The following is an 18,396-nucleotide window of genomic DNA, read 5'->3' on the forward strand; positions in this document are numbered from 1 at the left end:
GCTTTAAGTTTCTCCCAATGTAGCTTGATGTTGGCTACTGGCTTGCTGTATGTTGCTTTGGTTATGTTTGAGTATGTACCTTGTATCCCTGATATCTCTGATAATTTTAAAGTGAAGGGGTGTTGGATTTTGTCAAAGGCTTTTAAGCATCTAATGAGATGATCATGTGATTTTTTTCTTTCAGTTTATTTATATGATTATGTTGATGGATTTTCATATATGGAATCATCCCTGTATCTCTGAGATGAAGCCTACTTCATCATGATGGATGATGTTTTTGATGTGCTCCTGAATTCTGTTTTTGGGTATTTTATTTAGTGTTTTTGCATCAATATTCATAATAGAAATTGGTCTGAAGTTCTCTTTCTTTGGTGAGTCTTTGTGTGGTTTAGGTATCAGAGTGACTGTGGCTTTATAGAACAAGTTTGGCACTGTAACTTCTGTTTCTATTTTGTAGACTAGTTTGAGGAGTATTGGTATTAGTTCTTCTTTGAAAGTCTAGGTAGAATTCTGTACTAAAACCATCTGGGCCTGAGCTTTTTTTTTTTTTTTTTTTTTTTTTTTTTTTTTTTTTTTGGTTGGGAGACTTTTAATGACTTCATCCATTTTGGGGGTGGTTATAGGGCTGTTTAAACAGTTTACCTGATCCTGATTTAACTTTGGTAAGTGGTAACTGTCTAGAAAATCATCCATTTCATTAAGATTTTTCAATTTTGTGAAATACATGCTTTTGAAGTAAGACCTAATAATTCTTTGGATTTCCTCAGTGTCTGTTGTTATGTCCCCCTTTTCTTTCTGATTTTGTTGATTTGGATACTGTCTCTCTGCCTTTTAGTTAATTTGGCTAAGGGTTTGTCTGTCTTGTTGATTTTCTCAAAGAACCAGCTTTTGGTTTCATTGATTCTTTGTATTTTGTTTGTTTGTTTGTTTCTTACTGATTGATTTCAGCCCTGATTTTGATTATTTCCTGCCTTCTACTCTTCTTTGATGTGCTTGCTTCTTTTTTCTAGAGGTTTCATGTATACTTATAAAATGATAATATGAGAACTTTCTAATTTCTTTAGTCTATGAACTTTCCTCTTAGGACTGCTTTAAATTTGTCCCATAAATTTGGATATGTTGTGCCTTCATTTTCATTGAATTTAGAAAAGTCTTTAATTTCTTTATTTCTTCCCTAACCCAGAGATCATTGAGTAGAGAGTTGTTCAATTTCCATGAGTTTGTAGGCTTTCTGGTGTTTCTGGTGTTGTTGAAGTCCAGCTTTAATCCATGGTGGTCTGATAAGATACAAGACATTATTTCAATTTTCTTATCTCTGTTGAGGCTTGCTTTGTGACTAAGTACATGGTCAATTTTGGAGGAGGATGCATGAGGTGTTGAAAAGGAGGTATATTCTTTTGTATTTGTGTGAAATAGTCTATAGATGTCCATAAGGTCTATTTGATTCATAATGTCTATTAGTTTTGTTATTTCTGTTTAGTTTTTGTCTGGATGACATGTCAATTAGTGAAAGTGGGGTGTTGAAGTCTCCTACTATTAATGTATTAATGTGTGGGGTTTGATGTGCAATTTAAGCTTTATCAATGTTTACAAAATTGGATGCCCTTCTGTTTTGGGGCATAGATGTTCAGAATTGAGATATCATCTTTGTAGATTTCCCTGTCTCTTTTGATTAATTTTGGTTGAAAATCTATTTTATTACATATTAGAATGCAGCTTGCTTCTTGGGTCTATTTGCTTGGACAATTTTTTCCAGCCCCTTACTCTGAAGTAATGTCTATCTTTATTGCTGAGATGTGTTTCTTATATGCAATAGAATGATGGATTTGGTTTTCGCATCAATTCTGTTAACCTGTTTCTTTTTATTGGGGAATTGAGTCCATTGATGTTGACAGATATTAATGACCAATGATTGTTATTCCTTGCTATTTTTGATGTTGGAGGGAGAGAGAGAGAGAGAGACAGACAGACAGACAGAGAGAGAGAGAGAGAGAGAGAGAGAGAGAGAGAGAGAGAGCGCTTCCCTTGGATTTGCTGTATGGAATTAGTTATTTCCTGTGTTTTCTTGAATGCAGTTATCCTGCTGTCCAAGGTAACTTGTATAAAGGAAAACATTTAATTGGGATGAACTTACAGTTTCAGATTTAATCCATCATCATCATGGTGGGAAGCATGGCAGAGTAAAGGTAGACATGGTGCTGGAGAAGGAGCTCAGAGTTCTACACCTTGATCTACAGGCAGACAGGAGAAAACTATGTGTCACACTGGGCAGAGCTTAAGTATAAGAGACCTCAGAGCCTGCTCTTACAGTGACACACTCCCTCCAACAAGCCATACTTACTCCAACAAGGCCATATCTCCTAATAGTGCCACTCCCTATGGGCCAAACCTTCAAACACATTGATCTATGGGGGCCAACAAAGCACCACAGCAAGTCAAAGGACTTCAACCAAAATGTTCAGAATTTAGAAATTTAACTCTGTCTCCTTTGGTCAGATACCAAGTTCATCATTTGGTAAAAGGTGCAGTACCCTGTATACCTTGTTGAACAAAAATAATTATAACCTATAGAGTCCCAATTAAAAGTAAATTTTATTATGTGTCTGTACTGGTTCACATTCCAAACAGAATCAGATAACCCATGTGAAATAGGATGATTCCCAGAGGGCTTATTCACAAAGGGATAGCACAAACATCTGATTCTTAGTACCATTCAAGGTGCCATCACACTAGGACAATGGAAAGAAGAGAAGAAAATCATTCTTTGTAAATAGCCTCTTGAGAGTAAAGAATCTCCAAACACAGGTCAAGTTTCCTTTCTCTATGAAGCAAACTTCCAAATAATCACAGTCCATACTTTTTCCAGCTTGAATCTCAAGTACCAACCATACCAAATCTGATGCCTTGAATAAAAATGTCTCCATAGGCTCATTAGGAGTGGCACTCTTAGAAGGTACAGCATTGTTGGAATTGATATGGCTCTTTGAAGAAAGCATGCCACTGTGGTTGGGCTTTAAGATCTCTGAAGCTTAAGCTGAGCCTACTGGCTCACTGTTTCTAACTGCTGCCTGCAGATCCAGATGGAGAACTCTTAGCTCATTCAGCAGCACATGCCTGCCTGCATACTGCCTGTCGTGACTTGAATATGCTTGGCCCAGAAAGTGGCACTATTTAGAGGTGCTCCCTTGTTGGAGTAGGTATGTGACTGTGGGCATGGACTTTAAGACCTTCATCCTAGCTGCCTGGAAGCCAGTCTTCTTGCAGCCTTCAGATGAAGATGTAGAACTCTCAGCTCCTTCTGCGCCATGCCTTCCTGGACACTGCCATGATCCCACCTTGATGATAATGAACTGAACCTCTAAACTTGTGAGCCAGCCCCGATTTAATATTGTCCTTATAGAGCTGCCTTGGTCATGGTGTCTGTTCATAGCAGTAAAACCCTAACTAAGACACTGCCACACTTCCAGTCATGATAATTATATGCTAAACCTCTAAATTGTAAGCCAGACTCAATTAAATGATTTCTTTTATAAGAGTTGCATAGTCATGGTGTCTCTTCATAATAAAACCCTTACTAAGATACTATGCAAGCATCTATCACACACATAATTCTGTCTTTCAACCTACACAAACTATAAAGTCAGAGAACACATCTCTTCCCTCTAGCAATACCATGATAACACCAGTGGTTTTGAACCAATCAATTTTCCAACACAGTAATGAAACCACGGGAATTCACTGGTAAGACATTCCCCAAGGGTGTTCCTTGAGTTATAATGCCCACTACACTCATGTATATCTTCTCTACTCAAGTAAACATAGCAAAATGAAAATTTTGTGTGTGGCCATATTATTGTACAGGTAGTCTTGAATCCTCTCTGATATTTTAATGTACATTGTATGACAACTTTGTGTCCTGTCAATATTAGCTTATGCCTGGCAACATATCACACAGCTATTCCTCATATGAGCACAAGTACATAATGTGCTGATGAGGAAGAAGTATTCCACAGTGAGTAGGTGGTGTTGATGAAATGTGCAGTCTCCAGCACTGCAAACACAGGTATACAGATGTAGAAGCGGCTTAAGCCTTAGTATGCATGCTTACACACTAGATAGAGAAACCCTTAATTTTATAGATAAGTAAATTAAGAAAAATTATCTTTCCCATGACAATAAAAAAAAAATATTAACCAAGGTAGTGCTGGAACCCAGAACTAAATCAAAGACATTCAAGAAGAAACCACAAAACCAAAATTATTTTCTTACTTGGAATTAACTGATTCTTTTTTTTTTTTCACCAAGAGCAAATTTTTTCTATCACCTTGTACCAGGTGATGACACTGCTCTACATAATGTAAATACATGATAAACATGCTCTAGGTGAGGGCATTATTTTATGTAGATTATAGAAAACCCCCTAGTAGAGGTTTTGAGCAGAGAGGTAAAGCAGAAGTAGGGGTCAGGGAGGGTGGTGTTCTGGATAGATGAGGAACCAAAGCAGTTATAGTCATAACTAAGTTCCATGTGACAAGGCCACTATGGATAGACTGGAGGACAGCAAGGAGAAGGTGGCTGAAGGTGAGTTCAAAGGTCAGAGAGAAAAGCCAGATCATGTAGGATTCTGGAAATAAGAAATCAGTGATGGCTTCCCATCAGAGAAGGACCAGAATTCTGCAGTAATTACATTGGCTGGTCCATGGGGAAGAGAGTGGTATAAAGAAGAGTAACACCATTGCAACAACTCAGGAGACAGGCAGGAAGTTTAAACTGGGATGACAAGTATGATGCTTGAAGAGTGGTCAGATTTCTGAACATATTATGACAGATGTGAGAGCTGATTAGATGTGAGCTGTGAGCAAAACGGAGGAGTGACAGGTGAAGCCTGAGGATCAAAGCTGTGTTAACTAAAAGGCTGAAGCAGATGCCTACCTGGAGGGATGTTTGGGGAGGAAGGTCAAGTGTGCACTGTACATGCTAGGCAGAACTGCCTATGCAAACTGCACACACGAGAACCTCAGAAGAGGAATTGGGAGGAATCTATACAAAGAAGATATTTCAAGACTGGGGCAAGAAACGAGGACCAACAAAAGGGAGGCCTAGGCCTGACCTCTCGATCAAATGCCACGTGGTATTGTCCTTCCCAAGAATTTCTATTTACACTTTAATGTGGACTTTCTCTACAGAAAACCCCAAGAATTCTGGTTTTGTTTTTATCAGCTGGACAGTTTGCTGCTAGTGTGTCAATAATCTTTGCCTTTCTATCTACTTCTTTGGAGGTCTGTTTACTGCCCTTAAGCAAGCAGTGTGGAGGGAAGGGTCAAAGAGGCCAAACCAGCAGAAAGAGCCATTAAGGAGCCAAAGAAACATCCCCCAAATGCAGGGATGCTGAGAGTGCAGGGAGGCAAGATGAGGAGTAAGGCAGTACTGGATGCTCACTAGAAAAGAGAGGTGACACCTCATGGGCCTTTGCCAGGCATCACTCTTACAGCCATTCCCAAACAGGATGGGCTATGATTGAAGAAGAAGGTAATCCAGTGATAATTAGGCAAACACTGAGGAAAAGCACAACTCTTTTTGGATGACAGAGTCTGATCATGTTTTAAATGCTGTGAAGGATGATGGCAGCCCATAAATAGGAGGCAGAGTTGAGAGTTTGCAGACATCTTCAGGTTGACCCTTTTTATGACCAAGGACATCGATGTGAGGCAGGGGCTGGAGCTGGTGTTCAGACACCCCTTATGGGTTCTTTAACTTCTTGGAGCCCTGGCTCTTCTCCACTGTGAAATGGAAGTGATGTAAGTACCCACCTTTATAGGGGAAATTTTTCAGAAAGAACGTAGGAAGAATTATTTTCCGAGTAAAAATAGCACTGCTACATTGAGTTTTAGACAGTTAAAAATAGGTAAACTCCCATTGTGATGAACTCAAGGAAGTTGCCAATTATTTTAATGAAGTAAAATGGTACTAAAATTAACACATAGCTGGAAACCACATTTTAAAATTAGAGATCTGGGGAAGAAAGCAAGCCAACAGTCTTAATAAGTCTACAAGTAAAATGAAAGAAGCTCAACAGGAAAAAATAAAGGTCATACGCACATAAACACATGCAGCATCCCCTTGCTCTCAGACACACATAAACGCATACAGCATCCCCTTGCTCTCAGTAGATGTACAACTTCTGCTGCTCCTGTTTGTTGTTTTGGATTTGGGTGGTCTTGTTTGTTTGTTTTGGGGGGGGGTTTGGCTTTGGGGTTTTGATTTTGTTTTTTCAAATTAGTTAAAATGTGAGGTGACATTTACTGACATGATAGTTCTTCTAGTTGAAGAATAAGAGTTACTGAAAGATTCAGGGCCTCAACTCTAAACAAAGAACTACAAGTCAGTGGGGAGTTCTGAGAGGGGAAAATATGGCCTTCCCCAGAGAAGAGCCTCTACCAATTGGTCACCAGATGCTAAGTGGTCAACCCTGAAACATATACACAGGTAACATTATAAAGACTGAGTATATTGTTTTTTCTATATTTAGAGAGGGGCGTGTGTGTGTGTGTGTGTGTGTGTGTGTGTAACAATTATTAAAGAAAAAAAGGCCAAGAATTTGAGAGAGAGGATGAAGGAAGGTACATGGGAAGGGTTGGGAGGAGGATATGATGTAAACATATTATAATTTGAAATTATAATAAAATATTTTTAACTTACTAAAGAAAAACTATGTATAACAGAAAAAAAAAAAAACAAAGAATTCTTGCCCATAATTCTAGAAGCATACAATCAACTTAGTCTATTATTAGAGTGAATGGTTAAAGAGGAACAACTGTACCAGATTATGATATGTAATAAAGTGAAACCTAACCAAAAATTTCTTTCTCACAGAGAATTGTATATTACATAGTCACTATGATCACTATGATAATTTGGAAATGTAAAACAGTCTGTATCCCAGCTCTGCAGATTCCCAGCTGTGTCACCGTGGGCCTGTCGTCACTCCACCTTGCTGTTTCTTATTTCTGGTTTGGTTTTTGGTGTTATATTTACTTGGGGTTTTTTTTGTTTTTTTGTTTGTTGTTTTTTTTTTTTTTTTTTTTTTTGTCTCTTCTATAAAACTCAGGGTTCTGAGGACTGAACATGGTGGTAAATGCACAGCACTGGGCATATACTTCAAGGGGACTATTACTGTTACCCTTTAACCTCTTATGCTATAAACTGACCAAGATGCGGAGCTAATTTTAACTGTCAAGAACCCTTTCTCATAATAGTATTTGTCATTATTGAATTCCAATGGTAAAGACAAGTATCCTAACTAGCTTCATCTGTCCACTTGACACAACCCAGAGTCATCTAAGGGAGTCTCAACTGGGGTACTGATCAGATCAGATCACCCTGTGGCCATGACTGTGAGGAATTATCTGGTTGTTCTATCCAGCTGTACCCAGCCCACTGTTGGAGGGATCATCCCAGGGTAGGTAGCCTTTTGCTACATAAGAAAGCTATCTGAGATGAAAAAGTAGGGGAAACAGAAATATATTCCTTCATAGTTTCTGCTTGACTTCCTACCCTGGACCCCCTCAGTGCTGGACTATGACCTAAAAGCACAAACTGAAATAATTATTTTCTCCCCTAAGCTGCTTTTGGCTGTGATGTTTAGCTTCTAGCCTCAAACAACTCAGATAATAGACGCTTGGATACTATTGGATACTGTTGAGCCTCCCAAGACATTTTTGATAACAATTTTTAATGCTAACCTGAGTCAAAACGTAACTGGGAACTGAGTTTCTTTGTCAGTCACTGGAAGACTTCACTGAAACACAAGAGATAGAATGGACAAGTTTAAAGTTGTTTAGATTGCACACCAGGTTATATAACGTCTTATGTTCTTCTAGACACAGTCTTGCCCTGCTCGCCAGGTGTAATTTATTCATGCAGAATTTATTGCAACCCTATCTGCAACATTATTCTCAGTGGAAGACATATGAGGAAACAGGTAGACACCGTATTTGCCCTCATGAAGCTTACTCTCTGGTTGAACAGGTAATGGACAGATGTGGGCCGGGAAGACAGCTCAGTGGTAACATACTTTGCACCACGCATGTACAAAGTCAGGCATAGCCCTGTGTGTCTGTGATCCTAGAACTATGAGTCAAAGACAGGAAGATCCCTGGGGCTTGTTGGCCAGCCAGTCTGGGTAGATAAGCAAGCTCCAAATCAAACAAGAGACCCTGGCTCAAAAGAGTAAGATAGATACTAATTGAGGATACTAATTCTCAACTCCGACCTCTGACCTCTACAGGCATGTAGACACACATACACACACACACACACACACACACAACCACATACACCATACACCCAAAAAAGGAAAATAGAGAAATTAATAAAATATTAATGGGTTTTTTTTTTAAGGATTGAGCAAGATTTTGCAATAGAGCAAGGCTTTATTAGTATCTTTTTATCTCGCTATTATCTTTTTATACTTAGTGTAGAAAATAATTTTTTGCAGGACAGGGTGAGGTGAGGAGATACAGAGTATCATATGTGAGTAGAGGCAACACAATGGAGCGTCCAGCATCTCCAGGTCTCCCTCAGATTCCCTGAGTGATGACATTAAATCAACACCTTCAGAAGCCCTGCCGCTCCATCCCCAATATCTCACTGTGAAGCTCTGGGAAGTACTGTCACCGTAATAATAAAAAGAAAAAAGGAAGACTCATGAGAGCTTGTCTCAGAAAGAACTGGAAAAGTTAGCTTAATGAAAGAAGTTACACTAATTTGTTCTCAATGTCCTGAGGGAGAAACAAGCCCTTCTGGATGATTCCTTTTATAGGTGGCAACAGGAAAGGCTTGCTGGCTAAGGGAAATTTTGTGTGGGGAAAAAAAAAAAAAAAAAAAAAACACAAGATTCTCATGCTCTGATGTATGTAGCCAAGATATGAGATTTTTTTTTCTCAATGTTTAGAAAAAACTCATTATATTGAAAGATCCATTCACAATTTTGTTATAATTTATGTATGACTGGGGCTTTCAGATATAGCAAATAAATGCACAGGATATCCAGTTAAATTTGAATTTCAGATTACCATCAAATAAAATTTTAATGTATGTCCCAAGCAATATTTGTTAACTATAATTTGTGGCCTTAACAGGACCTGGTGCTAGGAAAGAAACTGCCTCCCACCGCTGCCATCTACCTGGCAAAGAGTACATTTCTGTTTGACATTTTTACTCCTTGTTCCTGAAGAAGGCTTTCATTATTGATCACTTTTATTGATCTAGTCCAGTAGTTTTCAAACACACACACACACACAAAGCTCTTAAAAGAACAAAATTTGATGTTGTATCCTAATATTGTATAGATTTTTTTCTCAGAAAAAAGCAAAATCTGATTGAATGGATAAGATAACAGAAAGCTTGGAGGAGAAGGGGGGTCTATGTTTCTGGCCACTGAATTCCTACCATCCTTGTCCCAGAACAAAGGACTTCTACATGACAAACATGAAATATTAATATAATATTTATATAATATAACAAAGCCTTGCCTAAGTCCAGAATGTCCACATAAACCTCTCATCATGCCAGCCTTTCTTCTCACTGCAAACACATCCAACTCCCAGTAAAGAAATTATGGTGCTGGTGTGGTGGTGCATGCCTTTAATCCCAGTGTTTAGGGGCAGAGACAGGAAGATTTATGTGTTTGAAGACAGCCTAATCTACAAGGCAAGTTCCAGCCCAGCCAAGACTCTATAGAGAAATCCTGCCTCAAAACACAAACAAAAATGGTGTAATTCTATATAATTTAAAACAGTAAATTTCAAAAAGAAATACTAGGAGCCTACTGATTCAATTCTTTTTTGGCAAAAAGAAAGATTTCATCAAAATTCCAATACCATTTTTCAAGGAATATAATTTTTTAGTCTTAAAATTCATATGGAAATACAAAAGATTCCAGATAACCAAAGTAATCCTGAGCAAAAATAAAATAAAATAAAAAATACTGTTCTGATATCAGTATTTCCAATTTTTGAGTTACATTGCAGAGCCATGGTAATAAAGAAATGTGAGATGGACTAGAATAGAGAACTCAGATATAAGCCCATATAACTATGGCTTCCTGCTTTTTTACAACAATGCCAAAAGTACACATTGGAGAAAGACAGTATTCTCAACAAGCAGAGCTGGAGAAAATATTACCTTCACATAGAAGAGGAACCAGAGCTGCATCTCTACCTGAACAAAAACCAAACCCACACAAATCAAAGACCTTAATGTAAGATCTGAACCTCTGAAATTGCTAAAGAAAAGACAAACAGGAAACACTACAATGTACAGGCATGTATAAGGACTTTCCAAATAGGACTTCGTCAGTATGGAAATGAGGCCAATAATTGACCTATGGGAACTTGTGAAATTTAAAAGCTACTGTACCACAAAGTAAAGTTAAGTGGGGAAAGAAACAGCCTATAGAATTGGGAAAAACCTCTGCCATCTGGCAGAGGATTAACAACCATAATACACACAAAATAAATTTTAAAAACTACGCAACAAGAAAACAACCCAATAAAAAAAATGAGTGAAGGAATCAAACAGGATTCATGACTAAATTTAAAGGGTTCAACCTCATTATCCATCAGAGAAATGCTTAAGTCTACCTTGACATTCTAGCTCACTCCAATCACAATGGCTTTAGCTAGAAACCAAGTGACAACAAATGCTGGTCAGAGTGTGAAGACAGCAGGTGGGGATGTAGCCTGTGGACATGTAGCCACTGTGGACATTAGTTTCTTAAAAACTAAGCCTTGAACAATCATATGACCAGCTAGACTGCCCCTGGCTGTATACCCAAAGGGCTGTGTATCCTACTACAGAGATATTTGCTCACTCATCTTTATTGTGACTCTTCACAGAAAAAAAAAAAAAAAAAAAAAAACCAGAATCAGCACAGAAGTCCATCAACTGGTAAAAGGGTAATGAAATGTGGTTATAAATATATAATAAGATTTTATTCCACACTAAAAAAATGAAGTTATAAAAATTTCAGGAAAATGTATGGAACTAGAAGATATCATGTAAGTTAGGTAACCTAGGTTTAGAAAGATAAAATACCATATGTTTTCTCTCATAGGTAAATTCCAACTTCAAATGTATATGTATTTATATGTGAATGGGTGTGTACAGAGTCTAGTAAACTACAAATGGGGCCATCAGAGAGAGAAAAGAGGCTTTGAGATGCAGAATCAAATGCAGGAGATATGGAAGGGGAAGGCTGAGCAGAAAGATTACAGTGGAAAAGGTGGACACAGTGAAAGAGACATATGAGTAGGAAGGAGTAAACCAAAACTATGTCTGAAAAACACTTATGGAAAGTTGATACAGGAGGAGCTGATTATAAAGGACTGGGGAGGTGGCTCTGTGGGTAAGTGTTTGCTGTGGAAACACGTGAACGTGAAAAGTACCTGGGTTTGGATTCATAGCACCCATGTAAAAGCCAAGCATTGTAACGCATGCCTGTAACTTACAGCACTTGCATCGGGCTTGGAGACAAATGAATCCTGAGAGCTTACTGGTCAGCCAGTCAAATGGATCCTGGGAGCTTACTGGTCAACCAATCTAGCTAATGGCAAGCTCTAGGTTCAATGAAAGACCTTATCTCAAAACAATAAGAGTGACAAAGGAAGATACTTAGCCTCCACAAGTGTACTAATCGGCTAATATACCATGCATATATATGTCATGTATAAGTTCATGCATGTGCACACATGCATACATACACACACATATATATGTATATATATACATATATATATGATTTTGAAAGTAGGTACATACACTGTACAAGTGGACAAACCTGTCAGAAACATTCTTATTAAATAAAGACCCCAGTGACAGGCATGAGCTCTCTCCTTGTATTTGTTGGCCAGGGAAGCCCCTGGCATTCTCAAATCAAATACTAGCAATTGGTGCTGCTGTTCATTGCCTACCAGAACAAAATGGTAATATTCTATTGCTAAAGACACCAAACACTCTGGCTGCAGGGTATAGAGAAATCACACTGTAACTGGGTTAGTGGCCTCCTCCCTACAGGATAGCCTCACAGTGACAAAAGGTGCTATTAGGATGTGGATGGAGAATAATCCTCAACACTATTATCCAGCTGTGAACAGCACTGCTGACAAGCTAGGCAAGATGTTCTTATCTGTGCAATAGTGATAAGTATGTTACAATTGTAACTAACTGAACTCTGATTGAATACGATGTCCACTCTATAGGAGGTGCTCTTTATCTGGTACTGTAAAAGTTGTCAACTACCTATGGCTGGGGACATCATGGACCCCGGGTGGGGGAGAAGATATAGATATTATTTTGCTTTGTAGATATGGTGTGTCCTTCAAATTGCCATGTAAATAACTATGGGTATTTTTTTTTTTTTTGCCATGTAAATAACTATGGGGATTTCCCATGTAAATAACTATGGGGATTTTTGTTGCTATAGGCCTTGATCAGAGAACCTTCTTTCTGATTGGTAATGGTAACTGTAGAGCCTCATAACTGGTCAGTGTGATAGGAATAAGTGACAGCCAAATGTTCAGCTATAAACTGGATGCCTCTATTTCCACTCCAGGGCTCTAGGATCATCACAGACAGAAAGAATATAAGAGCCAGAGGAAGGAGCAGAGAGCAGAACATGATGTAGAGCTGTGACGGCTGAAGATGACAGAGCAGTTATACTCTTGAACTGGGGTCATCTGCACAGTATTGGGCATCTCCAACATCCTGTCATAGAGTAGGATTTATATGCAGCTAATGACAGCTGAGAAAGGAGAAGCAGCTTCTTCAATGGTGTGGCCACTGGTAAGGTTCCCATGCCGCTATGGACAGCCCCTCACACATGCTCCTGTAAGTAACCCTAATTAACTATGTGGGTCACATGAAAATAAATAAATAATCATTTAGATTTCTTTTGTTGTTTGGGGTTTTTTAGAGAGGAGAAGGAGAAAAAACATGAAGCTGGTGGATACAGAGATGGGTAGGGGTTAGGAAGAGTTTGGAGAGAGAAAATATCTAATCAAAATATATTGCATGGAAATTTTAAAATAAACATACACACAAGGGGATAAAGGATGACAAAGACAAGTGGAAAGAGGAAGACAATGGCAGAAGTGGGAGGAAGAGGAAGTAGATATATCAAAGTATGTTATGTATCTGAAAATGTTATGAAACCCACTACCCATAATTAACACACACTAATAAAAGCACATGAAAAAGACAAAGTGAGAGGAGTGACTACCTGGAGGAAAGACAGAACAAGGTGGGGGGGGAATGAATATTATCGAAGTATAATACACACACATACATACATACATACACATATATATATATATATATATATATATCCCAATAAAGTCCATTATCTTATATAATCCATATGTGCTAAAAGTAGTTTATTGTAACACAGGATATAAACATATTTCAAGTCCATATTAAATACTGCTTTTAAAAATATATTATTTACTATAACCAGTCTGTCACTATAGCATGCTATTTTGTAGTTTATCTCTGTCTCTGTGACATCCAATAAGCAGTACCTCTAACGGCTCCTCTAAGCCCAGGAATGGAAATACGCTTCTAGGGGCTTTGGCTAAATTCTCCAGTTACTGCCCAGCTATTTAGTATCACACAGACATAGCCAGCATCCTTCCCACTCCAATGCTTCCTTTCTGGGTTCCAAGATGCTCCCCACCACAGAGGACAAGAACAACTTGCTATGACAACCCAAAAGTGGTAGTGAGCATCTCCTGCAGCCACCTTTGCATTTGGCATGTGTGAAATGTCCTTGAACATACTTTACAGGTTACCTCCCATCCTTGTCATCCTCCTTCATCACGGGATATGTCTTACCATGCTCCACCACAGCTCCTATCTAGACATAACCATTTATCTTCACTTTATTCAAACTCTTTCTCCAGTAAAGACTTTTGATTTCATAGACACTACCACAGAGCCATTCCTAGAATATAGAGGACAACCTCTACCAAATTTTTTAAAAAGTAACTCTAAGACCAATGTCAAGACAGGCTAGCTCTCACCTGTAAGCATGGTGCCTGTCAAGTTTGCTCTTTAAGTTATTTCTAGCCGGGTGGTGGTGGCGCATGCCTTTAATCCTAGCACTTGGGAGGCAGAGGCAGGCAGATTTCTGAGTTTGAGGTCAGCCTGGTCTACAGAGTGAGTTCCAGGACAGCCAGGGCTACACAGAGAAACCCTATCTCGAAAAAAACAAAAAACAAACAAACAAAAAAAAACCAAAAAACAAAAAAAAAGTTATGTCTAGGGCTAGACAAATAGGTTGGCTGGTAAATAATAGCTTCGTAATAGAGTAAGTAATAGAATATTTGTAACCCTTGATTCAATTCCCAACTCAAAATAAATAAATGTACTAGTCTATTAAAACTAGCAAGTGAGTTATTGAGGTCACAGGCGTTAAGATCAATACGTGGAAATCAATTGCATTTGTATATAGTGAGAACAAAAGAACCACAAGTTTTTTTTAAAAAGTACTATTTGCAATGACATCCAAAAACAGTTAAATATTTAGAGATTATACATTATTGTCTAGGACCTACATGGAAGATGATAAACCATTTTCTTAGAACTATATTCATGAGTTGGAAGACCACACTAGGATGCTAATGCCCTCCAAATTGATCTACAGAGTCAATGCAATGTAAGTCAGATCCTAGTGATTAGCAAACTGATTCCAAAATATGGAAAGCATTAGGAACAGAATAACCAAGACAATTTGACAAAAAAAAAAAAAAAAATACAGTGGAATGCTAACAACCCCTAATCTAAACAATTACAACACTACAACAATCAAGATCCTGTGGTATGACTATCAAGACAGACAAGTAGATCAATGGGGCATAATAAAGAAACCAGGAATGAACTCATAAACATATGGATTGTATTTGCAAATGTATGAAAGCAAGCTTGTGGAGGAAAAGATATTCTTTTCAATAAATGATGTAGGAACAAATTGATAACCTTAAACAGGAGGAAGAGGAAGAAGGAAAAAAAGGAAGACCCCTAATTCATGTGTCATACTTGGTGCAAAAGTCGAGGTTTTTTCCAAGCTTAAAACTATATGAAATTAAACTCAAACTATTAATATTTCAAGAAAAAAAACATGATAAAATCTCCATGATCTTAGAATATATCAAGATTTCTTAGCTATGACACCAAAAGTATAATCCATAAAAAATTAATAAATTAGACTTCATCAAAGTTTAAAACATCAACTCTGAAAGGCTCTGCTAATTAGAAGCAAAAACATAGATTGGAAAATACATTTTTAAATCTGTTAAAGTGCTTGTGTGTAGAGTACAGAAAGACCTGCTAAAATCATTTCTTAGAGCATAGTAGCTCAGTTCCCAATGGACTAAGAGTGTGCACAGATACCTCACCAAAGACATATTGGCATCAAATAAGCACGTGTTCAATATCGCTCATCTGCCTCTGTGCTCCTATTTACATAATGAAACAGTCTGTGCAGACCAAGTGTTAGTGAGAAATTCACACAAAGCCAACATTGGTGCACTTCAAGTGGGAATGTAAAGTATAACAATAATTTGGGAAAACGGGTTGGCAATTTCTTAGCTAGCAAAACATACATCTACCACATAATCCATCTCTTCATTTCCAGACTACTTACCCAGCAGAACCATAAATTTATACACAGCTTTATTATGATGGCCAAGAAACTGGACACAATTCAAACATCTATCAGTGAGCGAATAAGTACTCTGTGGGATATCCATTCAGTAGAATAATACTCAACAGTGAGAAGGGCTAAACTATGGATACATACACCAAAAAAAAAAAAATTAAAAATGGGAATTTCAAAATAAATATTCTGAATAAAAGGAGCCAGAATTTCCCTTGTAGAAGAAATAGTGTTCGTGTGTGGAGTGAAGTCGCAGTAGATACATTTACAAAACAACTTCCACACCTAAGGCTCAGAGAACATTGCAGAAGAGGGGGTGGGGAGATGGATTGTAAGAGCAAGATCAGGGAGTCTGCTATGAGGTTGTGTTTTCTAGTAATGTCAGAAGCTATGCCCATAAGTCTCATCAACATGACTGCCTAAATGTAAGCCAAACAAGGACAACAATGGACACCCTAAAATGAACGAAAGAACACCCATGAGGCCTCAACCCTATACAAAGAACTACAGGTAAGCTAAGATGCTAACAATATGAAAAATAGTTTTCCCCAGGGAAGATCTCACCAACTAGTTATCCAACACCAATGGTCAGCCCTGAAAACATAGGCGAACAAGTAACCGTTTACAGACTGAGTAGGATTTCTTTAGGAATATAGGTGTGTATACACATATAGGCATATAAAAACAATGAGAAAAGGAGGCACGATTCTTGAGAGCAAGGCGGGGTATTGGGTGGACTTTGAGAGAGGAAAAGGAAGATAGAAATTACATAATTCTAATCTCAAAAATTAAAAGGATAATAGTATATGTTATATGATTTAACTTTTATAAAACTCTGGGGAATACTGATCTGCAAGTACAGAAAGCACAGCAGTATTGGTCTAGGGACAGGGACAGTGGCTTTCTCCCATCTTTTTACTTTCCCCAGGCCACTTTCTGTCTTGATTGTTATGATTTCACGGGTGTACATTTATCAAAACTGTACACTTGAAATGTGTTCACTGTCTTAGACCTGAACAAAACTGTTCAAATGAAACTGAAAGCTCAACACAGAAATATATAGGAAGGAGAATTAATCAGATCGGGCTGAATCTCTGCAAAATGTCACATGTAAACAACTGTTTGACAGCGAAGAATTAAATGACAACAGTTTTCATCTTTAGGCTGTTGAAAAGCATCCAATAGAACCCAGCATAAACCTACAGTAAACACCCTCGAATTCACTATTGTTTTTATCTTCACAGGTGCTAGGAGTCATCTCAAATACCTCTTCCTTCTCTTCCTAAACTCTTCAAGTCCTTTTCCTCCTCATCGTTATCCAAGAGGCTGCCCAAAATCAATATCCATATTTTCCCAACTTCTGTCTAAGTCCAGCATACCCTGTTTCATCACATTCCCTCACGTAGGACTTGAGTTTCTTCTCAACTCCAAACCCCACCTCTTCCAGCTCAGTATTTTTTCATTCATTATCTTAAGCAGTGTAACTTACACCCCAGAAGCCAAAGAGCAAAGAAAACCTCTCTAGGAAGCAGAAGCAGTAGGCGTGAAAAAGATCATCCATGCGGTAATAATTGTTTAATTCATGCAGTGGAGTGGCGGTGAAGAATTTTTACTTTTTTTAGCATGTATTTATTTAGTGGGGTCGAGGAGCACGGTGTGCATGTGAAGGTCTTGGACCCTCAATTCAGCCTCTCACTGGCGTCTCTATTCCTGTCATAGCCATCTTCCTACTTCATCTTCTACTCGGCCTTTAGCAGCATCCCTGTGCCTTCTTGAAGCCCCTCCCCCAAGCCACTAGAAAGAACCAGTTTCATCCCTTGAAACTGTTCTCTTTTGCACATGGTTTTTCAGCTTGTAGGTGAAATTCATCACCAGTTTAGGTCTATTCAACGTGCATGCATTTGTCTGTAGGTACTTAGTAGAACTGTTCTCTCTGCCTGAAAAACTGCTCTGCAGAGACTGGAAAGTTCTGAAGATGCTGGGGTCCTGCTGTTCAACCTCATCACCCAGGGTTGCCATCCTGATGGTTTCCTTATGAACAAACCAGATTCTTTCACGGCGCTACCGTCCCCTCACCCCATGCAACCACCCTGGGTCTGTTTCACATCCCACCAGCATTAAATCATTGGTAGTCACCAGCCTTGCTTTCTCAGCACACTGTCACTCTCTCCCGTACCCAGCTGTGTGCTACCCTCTGCCTGCAACAGAGCTCAGTGCATCTTTCTATGAAGGTCCAGAAAGCAATTATTTCAACCTTCATGTGGTCTCCACTCCAACTGCTGAATTCCATCACTATGGTACAAATGGCAGATAAATAGGCACAGCTCTGCTCTGATAAATCTTTCTTTCCAGGAACAGGTCACAAGCTGGCATCAGCAGTTGCCAAACCTGCTCTAATGCATCCTTGTTCCTCAGCCTCCAGGATCAGGCTCCTCTTCTTTCCTGAAAGACTCAGCCATTTCTCTTCCAATAGGTGCTCTCTCCCATGTCTAAGCACAGGCACAGTTTCTTTGCACTCCTTTTCTATAGATATTAACAGGATTTTTAGAGGTGGAGCGAAGCTTCTTCCAAAAGTCTCGTGCCTCCTCCAATATGGAGAAACCTACGTGATCCTAACAGTGTCTGCCTTCTTCTGCCTTTATTCCTCCCAAGAGACATCAAGCAGCTTGGAGCAGCCTAGCCCA

At 38.6% G+C, this 18,396-nt stretch overlaps 1 long non-coding RNA gene across 1 annotated transcript in view; it reads right to left on the reverse strand.

Annotated features, from left to right (window-relative positions):
• Positions 1-2,130: 2,130 nt before the first annotated feature.
• LOC143435149 (uncharacterized) overlaps positions 2,131-18,396 on the reverse strand; it is a 56,815-nt gene continuing 40,549 nt past the window's right edge. Inside the window, exon 3 of the long non-coding RNA XR_013105159.1 lies at positions 2,131-2,231. This is a non-coding gene — a long non-coding RNA (uncharacterized LOC143435149). The remainder of the gene's footprint in view (positions 2,232-18,396) is intronic.

The sequence above is a fragment of the Arvicanthis niloticus genome, chromosome 19, assembly GCF_011762505.2.
Source record: "Arvicanthis niloticus isolate mArvNil1 chromosome 19, mArvNil1.pat.X, whole genome shotgun sequence".
Classification (NCBI taxonomy): Eukaryota; Metazoa; Chordata; class Mammalia; order Rodentia; family Muridae; genus Arvicanthis; species Arvicanthis niloticus.